General features: G+C 43.4%; 1 long non-coding RNA gene across 2 annotated transcripts in view; it reads right to left on the bottom strand.

Moving 5' to 3' along the window:
- Positions 1 to 16,786, bottom strand: part of LOC105748123 (uncharacterized) — an 81,999-nt gene extending 65,213 nt beyond the window's left edge. For both annotated transcript variants that reach the window (XR_007479108.1, XR_007479109.1), the window contains exons 1-4: positions 16,647 to 16,786; positions 14,687 to 15,763; positions 13,715 to 13,820; positions 13,538 to 13,605 (exon numbers count right to left, since the gene is read on the bottom strand). This is a non-coding gene — a long non-coding RNA (uncharacterized LOC105748123). The remainder of the gene's footprint in view (positions 1 to 13,537; positions 13,606 to 13,714; positions 13,821 to 14,686; positions 15,764 to 16,646) is intronic.
- Positions 16,787 to 20,602: the final 3,816 nt, after the last annotated feature.

Genomic DNA, 20,602 nt, shown 5'->3' with positions numbered 1-20,602 from the left:
GCAATTCAACACTCACTGATTAATAAATATTGGCCTTCAAGAGAAACAGCACTGAGTACCAATCGATACCTTTGTGTTAATCATTCAAAAACAGAAAAAAAAATTGTCGCTGAGTTAACTCAAATTAAATTTAAACTTTCATGCAACATATTTCAAAATGCTTCGAAAGTAATTTTTAAGCATAAATATCACACAAATTCACCATATAATTACATCAAAACGATCACACGAAATAATCAAATTACTATCAAATGGAATAATTTACTAATAACATAGATTTCTAGGACTTATTCAGTACGGCTTTCTTTTAATCTTCATATAATCTTCAGTAAAACCCAAGAATCTCTTTTAAAAATAAAGAAAATAGCCAGCCCTTATTCCTAAATGTTCATTTTCTCTTAGCAGCTTTTTTAATGTACTTATCTTCTTTCATCATCAAAGGCGGCATGAATATATATGCAATGTAAATTCTGCGTCCCCTTTGCCATCTTCTGTACTTTTCTACTGAAACAAACTACAAAATTCTCTTCTTGTTTCTCATTCTTAGAGGAGGAAAAAATTATTCAAGAGTAATAAACAAACTCCTTCTACATCTTCCTTGGTGTTTCCTGTACGGAATTCCCAGACTTTCTAGATACCAGACCCCCACCAAGTCCCCTTCTCTCCACACCAGCAGTTCCTGAAAAAAATATATTCTTACACCAGGAACATCTTTTTCCATTAAGTGACACAAACATCAAACTTCAAAATTTAAAAGATAAAAAATTTCCTCCATCAGGTCTCATTCTCCAAATTTCTTTAAGACATAAAGAGAAGTATTGTCCCTACACCCTACAAGGTTAATAACAGTACCAATGTAAGTCTATGCTTACTTACTATTTATTTTTGAATAAATAATATGTTCAAAGTTCAAAAGGTAAAAAAGAGTATTCAGGGAAAAGTCTCCCTGTCCTCCAGCTACCTACTTCCTTCTCCTAAAGGCATGAAATGTTATAGTTCATTTTTTATCCTTCCAGAGATGTTCTTTCTATCTATCCATCCATCCATCCATTCACAGCTCTTTATAAATTCTTCTTTACGCTCTTCTATGCCTTGTTCTTATCTAAGATTGTATCTTCAAGGATCTATCGTAACAGAGTACAATGAGCTTCCTCCTTCTATCTTAATGGCTATACAGGAATTTTAAAATATGTAGAAACCAGTTTCTATGGCCCTATTCTCTCAGCCCACAAATTCATTAAATATGCATTGTGCCTGACGAGTCCACCTGATTTTAAATAAATAAATAAATACACATTCCACCCCCAAATGTAAATATTTTCTATATACTAGACCATGTTGTTATATCAATGCAAAACTTGTTGGGTTCGATAATTGTATTGTAGTTATACAGAAGAATGTCCTCTTTAGCAGGTATTTAGAGGTGAAATGTCATAGTATCTGTAACATATTCAAGTGGTTAAGCAAAATAATACAAATGTATACACCACATTTGATTCAAAAACATGCATACACAGAACATGAGGCAAGTGTGGCAAAATGTTAACAACTGATTAATCTAGAAGAAGAGTAAACAGGTGGTCATAGTACTGTTTTCCTAAAGGTTTGACATCTTCAAAATAAAAAGGGAGTAAAAAGGCTCTGGTACTCCCATAGGGTCCCCTCATTTGCTACCTTAAAACATAAAATTGTCATTTCCCAACTCCCAGGCCTATGTCCTAACCTAACCCAATCTCATCCCTCGTACTCTCTTCCAAAAGAAAATTAAAACATGTTCTTTAGCTATTCTTAACTCAAACTGCTCAAATGTCATGGCTCCTTGGGGTCTTCCCCTACTGCTTGAGTCCTTCTCCCTTCTCTCTCCTTGTCTAGCCACTCTTTGGGGCACTCAGACATTTACTGCATCTTTTCTGGGCCTAAGCATTGGGAACCCAGCGAGAGAGTAAATACCTAGAGGATGAAGCTCTGGATGAATAATCCTTTTGTAATTCCCACAGCACCCAGCTCAAAAAGTGTTTATTGAAAGAACAGGTTTCTCCAAACAAAGAAGGGCAAGGGAACCACGGCTAAGCAATGAGGGAAAGGTCTCAAAGCTCAGTCTTCTTAGAAAAGCTTCTCCAGTCTCCTCAGCTTTTTCTCCAATATGTCATGAAAACCCATCTCATCTTTCCTGTCCTTTCAGATTGCCACAACTGTCTACGCCGACACAACGACAGATTATCCTACTGAGAACGGAAAAACCTGTTCCGCAATCCCAAATAAAGCAACTCTAGAAGTTAGAGTAGCCAATTCTCTTACATTTTATTTATTTGACATTACTCTCTAACGCTGTAATAAACTGTCAACAATTCGGGAAAAAAAAAAAAAAGCACCTCTCAGTCATCTATGGAATATTCCTGCATGGTAATCTCCCACCAGTTTGAAACTAAGGGAGACCAGCCTCTGAATGTGTATTTACCTCAGTTAATCAAGGTGATGCCAGAGGCAGCTATCATGTTGACTAAGACAACAACCTGTGTCTAACAACAATACACTTTGGAAAAGTTGATAATAGGAAAACATACAAATGATACCTACTAAAAAATAGGAGCGCTTCTTCTTGAAATAAGACTCAAATTGAAATTGCACAAATGGAAATTTTACAAATGTAAAATAGGAAGATTCTAAGTCTATTTCGTTTTTCTCACCTGAGTACAAGTCACAGACCTGCAAGAGATCTTTAAGTTCAACCCTCCAAAAAAACGAGATCCAGAGAGGTTAAACACCCAGTCCAACACCCCATCACTAGCAAATGAAAGTCAAGCTAGGTTTAGAACTCATATACTCTTCCCAGGCTTCTCTGTCCATTTTACGTCTAAATTTCATAAATTTAACTTTCTGTCCAAAAAAAAACAGAGTGGATAGGGAAGTGGAAGGCCTAACTGTGGTCAGCGATGCCACTAACCAGGTGTGTAAAATTAAGTAAACTGTCTCATCTACAGAATAAGAAGACTAAATGAAATTAGCTCTGAAGCCCCCACAGAGCTAGAATATACTCTGATCCTTGACAGTGGCATAAGTAATAGTTGTGTATTTAACACAAATCTGATGCAGTCACATTTTTTATACCAAACTTAGTTACAGCTTAAGCAATTTAAAAACATTATTGCAACCCAAACCACATCTTTGTTTACCAAAATTTCAAAAATACAAAGAATCCTGAAATTCATTATCTATGTGATTACTATTACCTGAATTTTGGCAGCATGTCCTTTAGCACAAAATTTAAACTTCAAGCTAAAACCTATTTGAATGCCTATTTAAATATCCTAAAGAGTTTGGGAAGTCATACATTTCACATGTATTTTCCATTCAGCATGGCATCCGCTGTATAAACATACTCAAATCTTTAGAAAGTCTGCACCAGCATCTTGTCATAGTAAAACCTGTCTTTGGCTCTGAGCTGCCATTTAGTCAGGCTAAAAAAGTGCCTGTGGGAACTGTCAGCTGTTATTGGCTATTCATACGGTGAATGGGAAAGACAAAAGGGAAAGGAAGAAGAACAAAAGAAACAGAAAAGAACCCAAGAAGGGAAAAAAAAAAAAAGGAAGGAACTCAAGAGAGTAAAGAACATGGGAAGACAGAAAGAAAGGAGATAAACAAGGAGAGGAATGGCCCAAATGGCTTGTCAGTACCCCAAGGGCACGGGGTGCCAGTATCCACAAGCCTTCAGACAGACTGCAGACACCTTTAAGTGTTCTTATTCATTCGTTGCCTTTCGTTCAGTTCTGGACAGAAGGTCTGCCCAGAGAAGACGTTTACTTGCGCCTGCTCCTAGTCTCCACGTCGAGGATTAGGATTCCAATACGTGAACAGTAACACAGAAGAAGCCATGATCCACAATACACTACACTGTTTACCAGGAATGTCCAGGACCTGACATGTTCTGATGAGTCATTTTTCCAGAGCTTGTATCTCAACTCTGAAAGACCACAATGATCCAAAAAGATGTTTTACCAAGTACTATGTGTATTTATACAAATGCAATTCAGTGCTTTCAACTGGTGCTGTCCAGAGACAACAACGAAATACAGTCCGAAGGAGGGCATTTCCAGTCATATCCTCTGGATGCCACTGCAGCCGTCCCTCAACCACACGGGCCCCTTCCTCAATCAAAGGGCTGGGACCTCGGACACAGAAGGAGCCTAGGATATCAGGCCACCATCATGCCCCCCACACACAAGAAAACGCAGCTATTATAAGGCATGGTTTCTTCTACAGATGATCACTTTAAAAATCTTTTTAAAGCAAATCTGTTGTCGGAAATATTTGTTTTTTAGGATCTCAAATGATCTTCTATTACGAAAAATATGTATCTTCAAAATACTCTGCAGTTGACATGAAATGACTAAACAGATTATTGATTCACAAAGCTAACGAAGTCTTTGTTCCAAACTGCTAGTTAGGTAGTAACAAAGATATACACACGGCAAAGAACAAACTCCTCTGTTCCTTTTCAGAAGAATTAAATTAATAGCAGAAGGAATCTTAATTTTGAACGCTTTAAAAGTTGGAGCAAAGGAGGATTTTAGTATCTTTTTCCATAAAAATAGGTGAAGCCTGCGTAGTAACTTCAACAACTACAAGGCATAAAGCAGACAACAGATTTCAAAGATGAAATCCAAAGAAAGGCTATGAATGGCATTTTATTTAAAAATACTTTTCACCTGTTGCTATCAAGTACCTGCGTTTTCAGGCAATAATCGCTAAAGACTGAAGAGCCCTCACAAATTCTTTTGGGGCAGAGCCTATAAAAAGTAGGTATTACACAGTTTTGAAAAGCTAAAGATTAGAAAAAGCTGAAGAAATATTAGTGACACTAAGGACAAAGCTAACAAAGTAAGTGTTCCTAGCATAGCTAGCAATGATTAATCTCTCTGGAAACACAGAGAAACAAAAACAGATAATCGTAGGTTTTTAGAAAATGGACAATATGTGCAATGAATGCATGATACATCAGTATAAAAGCAGAAAGCAAAACAGTTGTCAATGGCCTTGACAATGAGCAGATAAGTGTGGTTGTGAACATTATGAAAAGATTCAGTACTAACAAAAATTCCCCTGCAAATAGGAAACAAGCACTCAAGGTCACAGACCATGTACAATTTTGCAAGAGAAAGACCTGGGGTAGCATTTTTTTAATGAGTTGTACAAGAATTAACAGAAGTATTAAGCAGGTTCCCAGAAACTCCCCTAGTGGTCTAGATATCGCCCAGTGCCTCTATCATGGAGATGAAAAGAAGCAGAATATTCCAAATTGGGAGTCAACAACCCTTCCAAACTGGAGTGTTCAGGTTCAACTAATTTCCAGGTGTTCTGATGTAGATAGTACAAGTATGGAGAAGGGTGCCCTTGAGACCCATCCCTAACTTCAAGGAGTCCCTGATCTCCGGATCCTGGGACTCAGAAGCAACGCCCCTACACTGAGGCCAGTCTTGATTAACATGGATCTTTCAAAAAGCTAAAGTACTCCTGTGAGGGTTTACCATCCCACTACAATGGGAAAAAACTCAATCACAGCACTTTAGGGCCAGAACACCTTACTCCACATTCCACCAAGCCCTCATTTTACAGACAAGCAGCCTGTGGCACAGACTTGGACACTCTCCCAAGTTCTGTAGCGAGTAGGAACTAGACCCTAGTGGAGAGAATATAGAGCCCCTAGCACAGCATCCAAAGAGTCAGGTACACACTAATTATTATTAGAGATAGTAACATTATTCTAACCTCAATACTCTTTCCACCAAACTCTTTCCACAGCACAGACCTAGAAGGAAAAGGAAGAAGCACGTAGAGGTAGGGCCATAAAGGACATCCATGGGTGACTCTGGTCAACTAGAGGCCAGGCACCTGGCTGTCAGAGAAACAGTAATGTCAGAAGCTGGAAGACAGGAACCTCAAGAGATGTGGGAAGACAAAGACAGATGTTGCCAAGTGCTAGTGTGTTGTGTCTTAACTCCCTAAAGCACAGGAAGTTTTTCAAAGGTACTGGGGGTGGGGATGCGGGTGGAGAACCAACGAAGAGAGCTGGAGGGTGGGGATTACACAGCTGCACCTCCCTCCCTCTGGCTGCTCAGTGAAAACGGGCCCATGGGCCTTCCCCAGCACTCTTGTCATCTAGACCGCCAATCCCAGCCTCAAACTGCCAAGTCTAAAGAATCCAAAACTTCTTCACAGATTTAGTTACGAAGATTATACCACAGATATTCCAGTCAAGAAATGACTGCAGATCTAAATAACAAATCACATGCAGTTCTTTTCAAAGAAATCAGCAGTAGATCAAAATCTAAGGCTGCATCCATGAAATATAGTTTAAAATCAATTATATGGATGCTAAATCAACTCTAAGATTTAATATGCAACCATTTTATAAAAGAAGTCAGAAAATAAAGAATTTCAAGAAAAAATTAAACTGCTAGATGTGCAAAGCAGGGAGATTTCGTGGCCTCAGCCCAGCTTTGTGGCCTGTGCTACACAAATGATGTTTCCTAATCCATAAAACACATCCATAATAAGCACCACGTGTGCCTTCCAGGAATTTGATTTAAACTAGTTAACGACCATAAAGCAATCTAAAAATGTAAGCACTGCATGAATTCTGGGCATAACTTTGCAAAGGCATTTGATTTAAGTCAAGTAATAGCATCTGGTGATAATTTGAAGGATTCACCGGAAATGAAAAGGAAAACTCATTAATTTATTTTCTAACAAAAGAAACCTGTGCTATTACCTAGCCTTGACATACCCACAAAAAGGTTTAGAACATTTAATACTTAAAACCTTTCATTGTCATCCTCCCATTCCTTACTCCTTACCCATTTCTTCTTTTTTATTTCCTTGCTCTCAGATAAGATTATATTTTCCTCCAAATCTTACTCTTTCTTCTCCAATAAATTCACTCATATTAAAATGTACTGTCAAACCTCACTTCCAGTCACTTCAGCCTTGAATCATTCTGACTCTGGGAGTCTAGTTTAATCTGGAATGCTTCCAGAGCACCACTTGTTAGAATGCCTTGGCATCTCCATGAAGCCCTCCCTGAAGTCCTCCCCGTCAATCCTCCCCTTCTTCCCCCTCCACCCTGACCCCAGCCTAGCAAAATAAACATATACTCTGGGTGAGAACAGTGTGCTTGCTCTGCAAGGGCTGCTTTAAGACATCTCTTGGCATCTCCACTGCCTTCCTACCAGATTCCAGCCCCAGAGCCCCTTCACTGAGAAACTGCAAAGCCTCCACTCTTCCCCAAAGTCCTCAAAATAGGGAAGGGCCGTGCCCTGGCTTACTCTTTATCTCCTGATGCGTATCTCATTCCTGCAACCAGGAGTCTTCTACGAGGCAGTTATCTTCAGAGGACAATGCCCAGGTTAATGCTATCAGAACCCACTATGGACCCACAGACTAGCTTTAACTAGGAAAAGAACTGCATCTCATAAAAACCATTTATTTAGTAAGTTCACAATTATCTAATGTGATAGATCATACTCCATAGCTGTATATTAAGAGGCACTTGGTTAGATTTGATACCTAAACATTTAGGTTTAGGAAGCAGCAAACAGTTTTGTCATTTAATAACATCAGTAATATTTCAATACGTTTTAACTGGAGGCTTCCACTATTGGGTAAGAATCCCAATGTGAGTTTTAACAGACGCAGAGTTTTTGCAAAATATATGAGATTCTGAAGATACTCTCAAAATAAAATTAATTTAATCCATTTTAAACTTTTAAACCTCAGTTCGCCATATAGCAATCTTTAAATGAAATAATTTTGCAGAAGTCCAAGGGTAGGTGCTACAACTTGAAAAGGTAGAAAAAACAGGCATAGAATCATAGAACTTTAGAAGAGATGATCAAATCCTACACCCTGACCAGCAACATCAGCCTCACCTGGGAACTTGTAAGAAACGCAGATCATTAGGCCCACCCTAGACCTACTGAGTCAGAAACTCTGGGGTGGGTTCCAGCAATCTCGGTTTTATGAAGCCCTCCGTGATTCTACACACACTGAAGTTTGAGAACCACTGACCCAATCCCGCCACCCCACTGATGAGAAAGAAATGAAGCCAGCAACTTCCTTCAATTCTTATACCAAAGTTAGTGGCCGAGGTCACTTAAAGACAGTTCTCAATAAAACTTCAAAACGATTCTTAAACTATACACCTAAATCCAAGTAGCCACACAGGATCTTCTAGGCTGACTACATCTTGATCTACCACAAGCAGGAATTCTTATAGCACTGCTAAATACTTAGACAGGCAGATATAGATTTTTTTTTGTCACGAGTAATTCACATTTAATACTTAAAAAGAGGCTTCACATTATTGGCCTCTCCACAAAAGCAACAACTCAAATCTCACAGGCTTTCTTATTTGTTCGTTTGGTTGGGTGGGCTAACTTTTGCTGCTGACAGCAGTGGTGGGTTTTGTTTTGTTATGGTTGTGTTTGGTTCCGTTTTGAGGGCAACAGTAGGAATTTATGGGACACATGGTTGATAGTCTGTTTTTGGTTTGGGGGCTCCCCACTACCACCACCAAAGAGGTTCACACACCAAAGGCGTTTGAAAGCAGTCATAACGGATTAAGAGGCCAGAAACTGCTAAAAGATCCCCCTCAAAAAACTTTACATTTTATTTTGGAATGTATCATATGATTTTTTTTAGACAACAGATTTATATTTTCAATTATGTTTTACTTACCCTAGTTTAAAATTAGTTTTCATATGTGCAACACATAGTGGCAGAATGATAGGAACCTAGCCTGTGTCCCAGGAATGATGACAGGCCTATAATCCAGCCACACATAACCCCATAAGCTAGGTAAGTATGACGCACAGCACTGAGAGGAGAGTCTGTATCATCTTCTACAAGTACCAGGCCACATATGGGGCTGCGTCATCAACCCACCAATATAGCATCTACCACGTGAAATGAAATCTACAATTTTCCGCTTAGGGCTCTCACTCTAAACAGATGTTTGATGTATCTCATACCTTTTTATATAAATATTTCGAAGTCTGGTAGTGGTTATCTGAACAACTAAACATCTGTTTCTATTTACATTTTAAAATATCCTCTTCGAGACGTTTATCACTTGGGTGTTAGGATTACCACAGACAGAGATTTAGAGGTTTAAAGGTTTCCATTCCTGTTTGTCATATAGAAGCTGTTTTCTCAATGTCATGCCATACAAGAGCTATTTTCAGTCCTCTTTTCAGACTCTATTAACATATGTAATTACCTTCGATTTCACAAACCAACTAACATGGCTCAGCGCATGACTATTTCTTTGAGGAAGAATCACAGACAAGCGCACAAAGCAACAGAAACAACTACTTTGATTTGATTTACACTTCCAACCCCCTCTGTGTGACCTGAGCACCAAAACTTCTTGTGACTTTATTTTTCTCTGTCATTACTTAGGGGTAACAATTCCTGCTATATATATACTTACAGAAGAGGAATCAAAGTCACTGAGTTAAGGAGAGTGCCCCTGGAGAGACTGCATTCATTCCTCGGAAGAATTGTAAATTACAGTGTAGTTATTGACTCTAGGCCTCCTCTTCAGCTCCACAACACACCCTCTGAGGCTGAATTAGAGGGGTTAAATTGTTTGAACGTACCTTCATTTAACAAATATTTCTGAGCACTTGCTATGTGTCAGGTACTATACAAGGACATTGGAAATATATGGCCAGCAAGACAAACGTAGCGCCTGCTCTTCAAAAAACATCTTAGGGAAGTGTTAGGTTTTTTTTAGGGAAGTGTTGATTAAGCTCACGGGACTTCCAATCCGTTTATACACCAAGGGCTCAATTCCATTTGATTTTTCAAATAATTACTCAAAATCATAATGACTCATAATCACTCCACTCTGCTCCTAAAAATGGGAGACCACATGAACCACATGAAAAGCCCACAGAACACAGAAACCTGCTACAATATGAAGGCCTTACAAAGGTCAAAAATATCACCCTGGAAACACCTTATAATCTATGAACGGGAAGCATGTTGCTATGCCCTACAAAATGAATTAAAATTTTTCTTTTAAAGGCAGAACACTGTAAGCTAATGTTTACCTATCAAACACTAGACTTAAAGCTAAGCAAATCCTCTATAACTGTGCTGTCCAGTGCAGTAGCCACCCGCCACTTGTCGCTATTTGCATTTAAATCAATGAGAAGTTCAGTTCCTATGGCACACTAGCCACATTTAAAGTGGCTCACTAGCCTCAAATGCTTAGTGGCTACCACTTATAAGTCATTATAAATATATCATTGTAAGTCCTTTCTATCATCCCAGAAGTTCTGTGGGACAGTGCTGTTCTACAAATACCTCTGCAATACTAAATCTGAAAATTACAGTGTAATAAAATGTGATGATGCATCCGTATTCTGCTACTACACATAAAAAGCATGTTCATCGGTAATACAGTGCCACTTCTTTCTTCCTAAATAAGTTGAAAAATGATAATGTTGAACATCTCTCCCAGTGTACATGAGTAAACAACTGGCGAATTGAGAATAAAATTAGGAAACAAGTGAAAACCTGATTACATTTAGCCCCTTCCTTCCTATTCCTTTTACTAGAATGTGTTGGTGGTACTCTGAATTCTCTGTGCAAGGACATGTGCTTTTAGCCTAGTAGTTAGCAGACGTGAGGACAGTTAAGAATGAAGATGGGTGATCAACCCAAATAATGCAACTCAAATTCAATTTAGACTGACGCAACAAACTTGAGTGCCTACTGTGTGCCAGTGATACACACAAATAAACAATCACCATTTCAACCTTTTATGAAGTCAATTTAGTAGAGGTGTCCAACGTATAAATAAAAACAATATATGCTGTGAAAAGTGCACTGAGACAAGTACGTGCAAGGCATAAAGGTGACACAGGAGGATATTTTTAAATGTCTTTGGAGGAGAAATCAGTGGAAAATTTCTAAAGGAGGCACCCTAGGAGCAGAAGACAAAGCTGTGCAAAGGAACCACAAGTGGTTTGGGATTGCTGGATTAAAGTATCTTTGGTGGTCAACAGGGATGGAGACGACAACTGAGGGAGGGAGATGGGGTTAGAGAGCTATTTCCATGCCAGAACGTGACCACTCGCAGTTATGTCAAGCTTGCCCTGGTGGGTCTATAAGCTTTCCTCACCAAAACTGCAAGTAACATGAAAACCAATCTCAAAAACTTGATAGGTAATTTGCCTATGTCTGCCATACAGCTAACAATATTAGACAGCAATCATTAGTAGGAATAAAGACATGTCTCTTTGTTACACATTACCATTTAATAATACGTATCGGTCACAAAAACACTGTAATTGGAACTCTTTGTTTTCAGGGGAAAACCTCTGTTGCCTGTTTTATTTGGAATATCCTTAGAGTATATATCAATGAACACATTTTCAAAACAGATGGATTACCCCCGCATCTAAATATTCCCAATAAGAGTTTATCTGACAGAGAAGCAAATGAAATAAATAAAAGGAGGAGGATGGAGAAGCAACACTTCTGTACTCCAGACCAGAGTAGTTGCTTTTTACTCCCAAATTTTCATAGCAAAACTTCTGCTACTCTGTATACTGCCTTGCACTTTCTGCTACAACCAGCCTATGACCAACAAAACTATATCATGTCCAGCAACCTAAAGGACTTCTGTGGCTGCTCGTGTAAATCCTTGGAAATTATCTGCATCTTCTGGACACTCCCCTTCACTTTACACGTATGTTCAAGTCTCAAAACAAAACCAAAAACTTCCACAGGATCAGTTCTCTTCAAATTACTGGGATCCTCTCTCCTCTCTTCACAATAAACTTCTAGAAAATGTTAGCAGCCTAGAGGCCTTAACGAATTTACCAAGCGATTCTCCTCCCTTTGGTACAAACAAGACTTTGCAGATAAAAATACATATACAAGTATATGTAGATAAACTGGCTGGTCCTTAGGCAAACACAAAATATTCCTATTCGCACGAACACGTGGCCCTTAGGTAAAGGGAGATTTCCAGTGCAGCATATATAATGATTGAAAGAATGGGTTCTGGAGTCAGCCTCCCTGGGTACTAGTTATGGGTTATCACTGACCAACTCTTACTTAACCTCCTGAGCTTCCATTTCGCCAACTGTAAAACAGGTTACAATGTTTCATCAAGTATGTCCCCACACATCGGCACAGAGTTAGCCTATCTAGTGACAGATCAATACGTTAGCTATTTCATCCCTAAAGACGGATGGTTTCGCAGCTATCTATTCCATCCAGCAAGCTAGTTACCTCTGTAAGTTCTCATCCCTCACCGTGCATCAAAAATACTTAGGGAGATTTTTTTTTTCCAATACACTATGTTTAGGACCTATTTGGATTTGGTTTCGATTGGGCCGGGAATCGGAGTTCTTTCTAAAGCGCTCCGGTTGCTTATAACGTGCAGCCTGGATTGAGAACCACATAGAGGTCTCTGTATGCCCACCGATACACACACCGACACACTGTTCGGTATCTAACTGAATCAGCGCAGGCCCGCCCCCCAGCCCGAACGGACCAGGATCGCCTAGATGCTGTGACGACGAACTTAAAGGGCGGTGGGACTTACACCCACGTCCGCATACTGCTCACCGAGGATCAACTCCCACAAACTCCACCAGATGCGGCCTTGACACTCGGCGCGGTCCGGATCTGTCTGGGGCACACGCCCCCTCGCCCCTTTGGCGACGGCCCCCCGCGGGCTGCCGGCCCTCCAGACGCGTGCGTCACCACGCCCTCGCCTCCCGCGCCCCAGCCCCCTCCCGCCCACGGCACGTGACTCGACACGCGCCAGCTGCACGCGGGCTCCATCAAAACAAAAACAGAGAGGGCTGGCCGGCCGGGCAGCGGGGGCGCGCGGGGAGCGGGCGCGCCCCCGCCGCCACTGCCCGGCGCCGCGACCGCGCCTCCGCCGCCCCCGGCGTCGCCGGCCGCGCGCCCCGGCCGGCCGGGGGCGGGAGGGCAGAGGGCGCCACCCTGTTTACAGCCGTCGCTCCGGGCCCGGGACCCCGCCCGGAAACGGTCTCCCGGGAAAAGGCCCTGGCGTGCGCACCCACCCGCGGACCGGGCGCCGGCCCTGCGTGGGAGGCTCCGGCCGCGGCTCGGAATAAAACCGTCGCCACGGCGCTGGGGTCGGGCCCGCGCGAGTCTCCGCTCCTCCTCGGCCTGCCGCCCACGGCTGCTTCGTGTCAGCCCCGGTCACGACTCTGCTACGCACTTCACCCCCATCTCTCAGCTCCGGCGCTTCCGCAGACCCTCCTCACGTGGCCGCCTCCTCCCAGCCCCGGCACTCCCCCACGACTGGGCTGCGGACCCTGGCGCACTTCGGGACCCCGAGCTGCTCCCACCCCGAGGGACATCACCCCTCTCGGACCCCCCCCAACCCACATCTTCCGCCCCGGGGGCGGGGGTAGCCACAAGCTGTCAGAAGCCTAGTTTTCCACATGACGAAGCTCACCCCTCACCCTTATACGTCTCCACTCACCCTTCAGCCTAGCTTCGAGCTGAATCAGATATTTAAAACGGGGTGGGGGGTGGTCTTGATTTTTCTCCCTAGTCGGAAAAAAAAAAAGACGCAGCTCTGACCATCCACTCGCTTTAAGACTCCCCACGTCGTCCCACCAAATGCAAGACTTGTAGAATACAAATGCCCACCACACACCTGCTACGCCACTCGCTCTCTGGAAACCTGGAGACCCACCCAGCCCGCCTTCTGGAACCTGCGCCGGGGGGGCGGGGGTGTGTTGGAAGCGACGCCGTCCAGTTCCCTAAAGTAAGAAGGAGTGAGAGGGGAATCAGGCACCCCGGCCCCGCCCGGGAGAGTGGTCCTCCGGTCCCCCAGCTCCAGAGCACAGCACTGCATCCTCCGTCCCTCTCGGCGGAACGAGGGAGGTGGCCAAAGGCCTGGGTGCCAGGGGCTGTTTTTGCCTTTAGAACCCAGACACCGCGTCCTCTACGAGCACTCCCCCCCCACCCCGCCCCCCGCCGCCGCCGCCTTATTTCTGGTCGACAGCAAAGGTAGGGTAGGTGGGAGAAAGGAGCGAGTGCTCTCGAGGTTCGGGATGTTAGTCTCCGCGGAGTGAAGAGGTGGGATCTCGAAATGGAAACAGTCTCCCCCCTCCCTCCCCTCCTCCTCCTCTTCTGTTTACCTCAAGTTTGAATTTTATCTGCGCAACATTAGCTGGAATGCGGACATTGAAAAAAAAAAAAAAAAAAACCACACACACACTCTCTCAAACCGGCAGCAGCTCCGGAGGAGCCATGTGGCATCAAGCCACCTCAAAGGGGAAAAAAGTGCTCTTAGCAACACAAACATGGCGAAATCGCCTCGGCATTCCCGGATAACGCCACAACCCCTACCTTCCCTCGCGCGGCTCGCCAACATCCCGGCCGGGACCTGCGGCCCCTTCCGGGGAGAGGCGAGGGACCCCGGGGAGTCCCAGGGTGGGACCGCCGGGCGTGCGAAAGAGGAAATAAGAGAGTCCACAGTGGAAATGTTTCTGCTGGACCATCGAACCCTCCGCCTCGCCAGCAGCGAGAGGATGCCTCGTTCACCTCGAGAGGTCCAAACGGAGAACAAAATTCCCATACCAAAGTCCTGCTGGGCCGGCTTTCCCCACCCTCCAGAACTTACCTTGGGGCTGAACACACGCTGCTGCTTAAATCCCTTCCTCTTTCCTTCCTCCGGAGCGAGACGCAAGGGGGGAAATGATGCGCATGTATATTTGTAGAACATATTCTTCTAGAATGCCCCTTTGATCATCACGAGGAGCGATGGAGGCTCCGGAGACAGGTGGAGACAGTGCTGGCCGAGGCTGCCGGCTAAAAGTTGTTCTCTTTGCGGTGGGCAGCAGGGCTGGGGACCGAGTCTCCCTTCCCCCCCGGCGTCGCCCACTTCCCGCGGGCTGCTGCTGCGTGCAGCTCGGCTGCAGGGGAGGTGGCGTAGTTTCTCTTCCTCCCACCTCTTCTCACTCACTTGTTTTTGTAGCCGTGGGCTCCCCTAATGCTTTCCTCTCCACAATGTTGTTTCATTATATCATGTCCATCATGTGACACCGGAGAGGCCTCTCTATGGAAACTTAAAGGGCCTCCCACGTGACTGCAGCAGCAACAACAGCAGCGGCAGGACTGGCGGCAGCGGCCGCAGCGTTTGTACCACCACCCACCGAGAGCCCCTCGCAGCATCCCGGAGGGGCTTCTGGCGCTGCAGAAGCCCAGATGAGTGAGCCACAGCATCCGGGAGCTGTGGCGTCTGTGCGTGCGTGTAGCCTTTTCTCATTACATAGGAAACCGAACAGAAGGAGCGTCCTTAAATCCTTTCCTACAGTCACAAAACCCACGCTCTGTTAAAATTACATTTCGTGGCTCCTACTTATTTTCCCCAAGAGCAATGAGTTTTGTATCAGGTCCGATTAAATTTTACCAAGGGAAAAAGAAAAACTGGATTTGTCCCTCTGCGAGTTCAGCCTGCTGTTGAGTAGATCAGAAATGACAAAATAATAACAGAAATAGAATCAGGCATTTGATACATAATTACCATCACACCAGCTTTAAAGCTTTTCTGGAATTACATTCCTCCGGTAACTGTGTTGATGATGCTTGCAGGAGGCAAATGCAATGCAGTTTTTCTCTTCCGCAGCTATATTAGGGCTTTGTTGCTGACAACAGTAAAAACTTGTTTGTGTCAGGAAGTGAGGTACGACGATATGACCTGGAAGGTACAGACAAAACCACAGTGGCAGTTTTTGCATTACTTTTCTGACCACATTCTTTAAAATGGTGAGAAGCAGCTGATCTGCTGTAAAATGCGTAGTGTGTGTTTGGTGGGAAATCAAATAATCAGAAAAACACATTTGCCCCTTAATCATTGCGGACATGCTAGACACTAGAAATTACATATAGATTTACATATACATGCATATGTGTGTGTAGAGAAAAAGGAAAGTGTATGCCTTTTTATGACATTTTGAACCAATGATTTTGTCATCATTTCTAGCATTTAACTGAAGCATTTAACAAAAACTTTGCAAGACTTAAGTCCAGTGATGTGGAAACTGTAATATCAGCTTTGAGTGCCTTCAGTGTTATTGAATCACAACCCCCAATCCTAAATCTCTGCCTTAAAGATTGGGTGGACCATGAGATTTTATCCTGTAAATCTAAGCTAAACGGCTTTTTCTATGTTTTAGTTCATGCTTTTCCATTTGTAAGGAAAACTCCCTGTTGGTTTGGCAGAATTATGAAAAACTTTATAGGAAACTGAAGAATGGAACGGAAGATCATGCTTTCTTTTCGGCTTTGCCTTGACTGTATCTCTTTCCAGCTCATCAGTTTCCCTCATCAGCCATGATGCATGATCTCCACTACATCCTTTCTGATTCCTTAATATGTCCCCCAATATTTACCTTCCTATCTAAAGCCTAATTCTTCTATCCCTTTCCGCTTTTCTGCCTTTGCCTCCCAATTCAGCCCTGTGCTGCCTGGATACTTAGCTCAAGCCTCCCCATATATTCCCTCCCAATCCTCCTTCCCCAGCAGGTCCCCTCCTCCCCTTCCCTGCTCGCTCTCCCTTCTCAGCAACTCTACCTCCTTACCTCTCTTTGACCTCCTTTATTCTCCTTCACAGTCTGGCCCTCGACTTCTCGGCCTCTTCTTCCCCTTCTTTACCTGCAATGTCCTGCCTCAACTGGGGTCTCCTTCACACCCTTCTCTCTGGTCCCATCCCTGAGAACGCCGAACCCCAGCTTCCCTCAAGGGCTTGGCCTGGTCGGTTTCAGCCTGATTTTGTTCCCTTGCCCCTGAGCTGGGAAAAGAGTGTGTGGCGCAAAGTGGGGACAAGAATCCCCCTCGGCGGTGGCCCCAGGCTGGTTCCCTCTCCGCCCCTCCCGAGTCCGGGTTGCGGCGCTTCCTGGGCGGATGGTTGGGACTTGCTGCGGCAGCTGCGGTTCTGCTGTGTCATGCAAGAAGGAGGCGGCGGCGGCGGCGGCCGGAGCTGGAGGGGGAGGAGGGGAGGAACCTGATCTCTCCAGCAGCGAAGGGCTGGAGGCAAACAGCGAGTTCCCCCAGAGCCGCCCGGGAGCAGGGAGGGTTCCGCTACCCCGGGGAGCCCTCCCCGCGGGGCAGATGGTAAGTGGGGCGGCGCAGGTGGTCGCCTTGGGAAGGGAGTGCGCAGGGGGTTTAGGTGGGGAGGCGGGGAGAACTAGGAATCACCCCAGCCAAACTGAAGGAGTCCAGTGTCCAGCTGAAAGGGACCCAGGCCACGATAAGGATGACCCGCGGCAATAGCTACCGTTCGAATAACGCCCCGCAGTTGACCCAGGCTACACAGAGGAGTTGTGCATCCTGAACTAAGGACCGAGCTAGAGGCAATGATTCAGAGTTAGAAAACCATCATCCCATCAGCCGTGGCGCTTTAGGGTACAGCTGGCTAGCAAAAGTCAACATACACCATGTTCCTATAGCCTGGCTGAGCTTTACGGGTTGTCTTGTTTAACACTAGGAAAGGCTATGGAAACCTGCCCAACCTCACTTTAGCCACGAACATAATGCTCTTGGCCAGTGGCCTTGGACAAACAGCCTCTGGTGCAATTAAACAATCAATAGGAAAAATAGCTTCATTCCCTTCACCACCCTCCTTCCCCAAGCAGCTTCAACCAGGGTAATTTACTCTGCTTAAAGGAGAAAGAAAACTGCCTTACGTTCCCTCCGCCCACCCAGCCCCACCCCCGTCAGCCTCGGTCCTACCCAAACTGCCCACCCCACTATGCACTCCACTTTCAGACTGTGATTTATGTTGGTTAAGGGGACTGCCTTAAACTCTGAACAATTTCACCTCTGCACAATTTCACCTCTGCTGCCCTTTACCGGGAGGGGATTCAGAGATCTAGAACTGAAAGCAGTGAACAAGGGGACAGGCTGGGCATATAGGAACATTACTTCTTTTACCTGAGTGCAATTCTCAGGACAACTTTTTAAAAAATTATTATTCTTTTCCATGTTGCTCCTGGAAATTTCAAAGCACTTTCTGCAACAGCTTTTTTTTTTTCTTCTTCTCTTTAATGTCAGTCATACATTAGCAGTAAGGGGTTGGCGGGATTAACTGAAAGGCTAATGACTGTCTCAAAAGCACATGCTGTTGCTAGGGAACTCAAGCTCATCCTGCTCTCTAATCACTAGCATGTTATGTGGAAATCAAACTTCTCAGGGTGTTATTAAAATGAATGGCATTTGGTTAAAGGCGTTCTCGCTTGTGTTGTAGCATCCTGGATTATTATCGATTGCCTCACACCCACATATCTTGTTTTCCTAATTTGATTTCTCTATGTGCGTCACTGCCAGGGACACGCAGACTAGACCAGTTAGGTTCACTTCCTGTTTCTCAGAACTGGTTTATATTTGGTCTCGTAGCTTTAGCTGGTAAAACATTATCAAACTGATCCTCTTGGAAAGAAATCTGTGCTTTCCGTGGAAACAAATTATCCCAATTAAATTCTAATTCCCATGGAAAACGTCATCATTTGAGGAATAAAGTAGACTGCCAGTTGCCATTTGAGAAAACCATTCTTGAAATGTAAAGCCTAGAAAACCCATCATCTTTATTTCTCTTACCGAGAATCTTGATTCCTCAGCATTAGAACTAAAACAAACCCAATTCGAGAGGAGATTTAAGTATGATATTTATAAAATAAAGCTAAAAAAAATACACATTGAAGCTGAGGAAATCATTTAGACTAAATAAGGCATAGAACTGAATAGAATCCAGGCCCCAGAAGCACAAATAAGCTTGGTTTAGCATTGGGGCACTCAGAGAACAGAGTGTGATTACAAGGCTACACTACAAATAGGAGCCCATTTCTTTGTACTAATTGTCTCTTTTACCAATTCTCTTATGTTCCTGGATAAGACAGCCTTGCTTATTTTTCAGTTCCTTCCTCTTTATAACAAGGATATGACAAAGGCAATATCATAAAGATAAGCACTATGTAAATAGTTAGATAGGTTCCGATGTAGATAATTTGTTTAGATGGAAAATAATAGGGTATCTATGGCATTGAGGAAAGATCGGCCAACTGAAAGTTAGGAAATTCTATAGACTGGATGACCTTGGGTGAGCTATTACAGGTCTTCTCGTGTCTGTTACCTTATGGAAGCTTAACAAAAGTGCTGGGCTAAAGGATCTCTAAGATTCCTTCCATTTACAAAACTCTGTGATTATATTGAACTCCCTACATAAAAATTTCAATTTTAGCTGAATTTTGCAATGTTAAATTTTCACACTGAAACTTTAATACCCATAGAGACGTTGGAGGAAATGATAATGGGAAATGGTTTGCTGTTGACACATCACTTTTTAGTGTCAGTTGCCAGACAAATAAAATCGACCCGACTCCCAATGTATTTACTCTCTGCTTGCTTTTCGGTGCTGTGGAAGTAACAGGATAAAAGATAGAAAGGATATAAAAGTGTATTGAAAGATCTTTCAGTCATTTTAGATATAGTTAACCCAAAGTACTTTGATGAGCAAAACGGTGGAATGATGAATAAGGGCTATTCAAGAAATACATGGTTAACTGAACCCTCATGGAGTTAGTAATCTATTTGCCTGTATTTTAATTAGCGATAGGCAAAAATGTAGCATGGATTCTTGAAATTTTCAGATTCAAGATGTTAAGAAGTAGGATAAAGAAATGTGAGATTTGTGCCAGAGAGAGAAGATCTGACTTTGAAACCCAACTCTTCCACTTTATTTATTCATTATTGAGTGCTTGCTGTGTGTCAGGTACTGAGCAAGGCACTGGGAATACAAAGATGAATAAGACAGTCTGCTCTGAAGGATCTTGTAGTTTAATGAGGAGACAGAGGAGTACATAGTTGATCACACAACAGTGAGATGCTAGCAACAGGGGAGCTCATTGGAAAGGTACTTAACCTTGACTGGGCATAGTCAGGGTCCCTAACCATAGAAGATGAATTCAGAGAGGAGTTCTGAAGCATAAGTAGAATAATCCAGACAAGTGAGAAAGTTAAAGAGAAATGTAGTCCAGGCGAAGAAAGTCCTATATGTAAAGTCCTGGGGGTAAAAAAGTGGGCCCATAGAGTTGAAGGTGAAGGACAGTGCCCAGCAAGTAGTAGCTTCTGTCTTGTGTGAATGCATGGTGGAACCCAGAAGGCTCAGCAAGGTCTTGTATTATGAAAAGTCTTTTATGTCTTCCTAAGAAGTTTCAACTTATCCTAAGACCAGTGGAGAACTACTGATGAATTTTAAGGAGCATAGTGAAGCAATCAAATGTCCATTTTATAAAGATCACTCCAGTTTGGAGAATTTATTAGTGTGCGCAACACTCTAGTTAGGAGGCTGTTTCAGCATTATGGGGAAAGAAATGATGGACGTCTAAACTAAGGCAACAAGAATGGAAATGGAGAGAGGAGAAGGATTCAAGAAATATTAGGGACACAGAACCAACTGAATTTTATTATTGGTTATATCTGCAGAATTAAGGAATAGGAGGAGATTTATGGCTCAGGTAAATGGGAAGATGGTGTTACCATT

This window comes from Orcinus orca, chromosome 9, assembly GCF_937001465.1.
Source record: "Orcinus orca chromosome 9, mOrcOrc1.1, whole genome shotgun sequence".
NCBI lineage: Eukaryota > Metazoa > Chordata > Mammalia > Artiodactyla > Delphinidae > Orcinus > Orcinus orca.
Note: the sequence above shows the minus strand (reverse complement) of the source record. Positions and strands in the feature narration are given on the sequence as shown.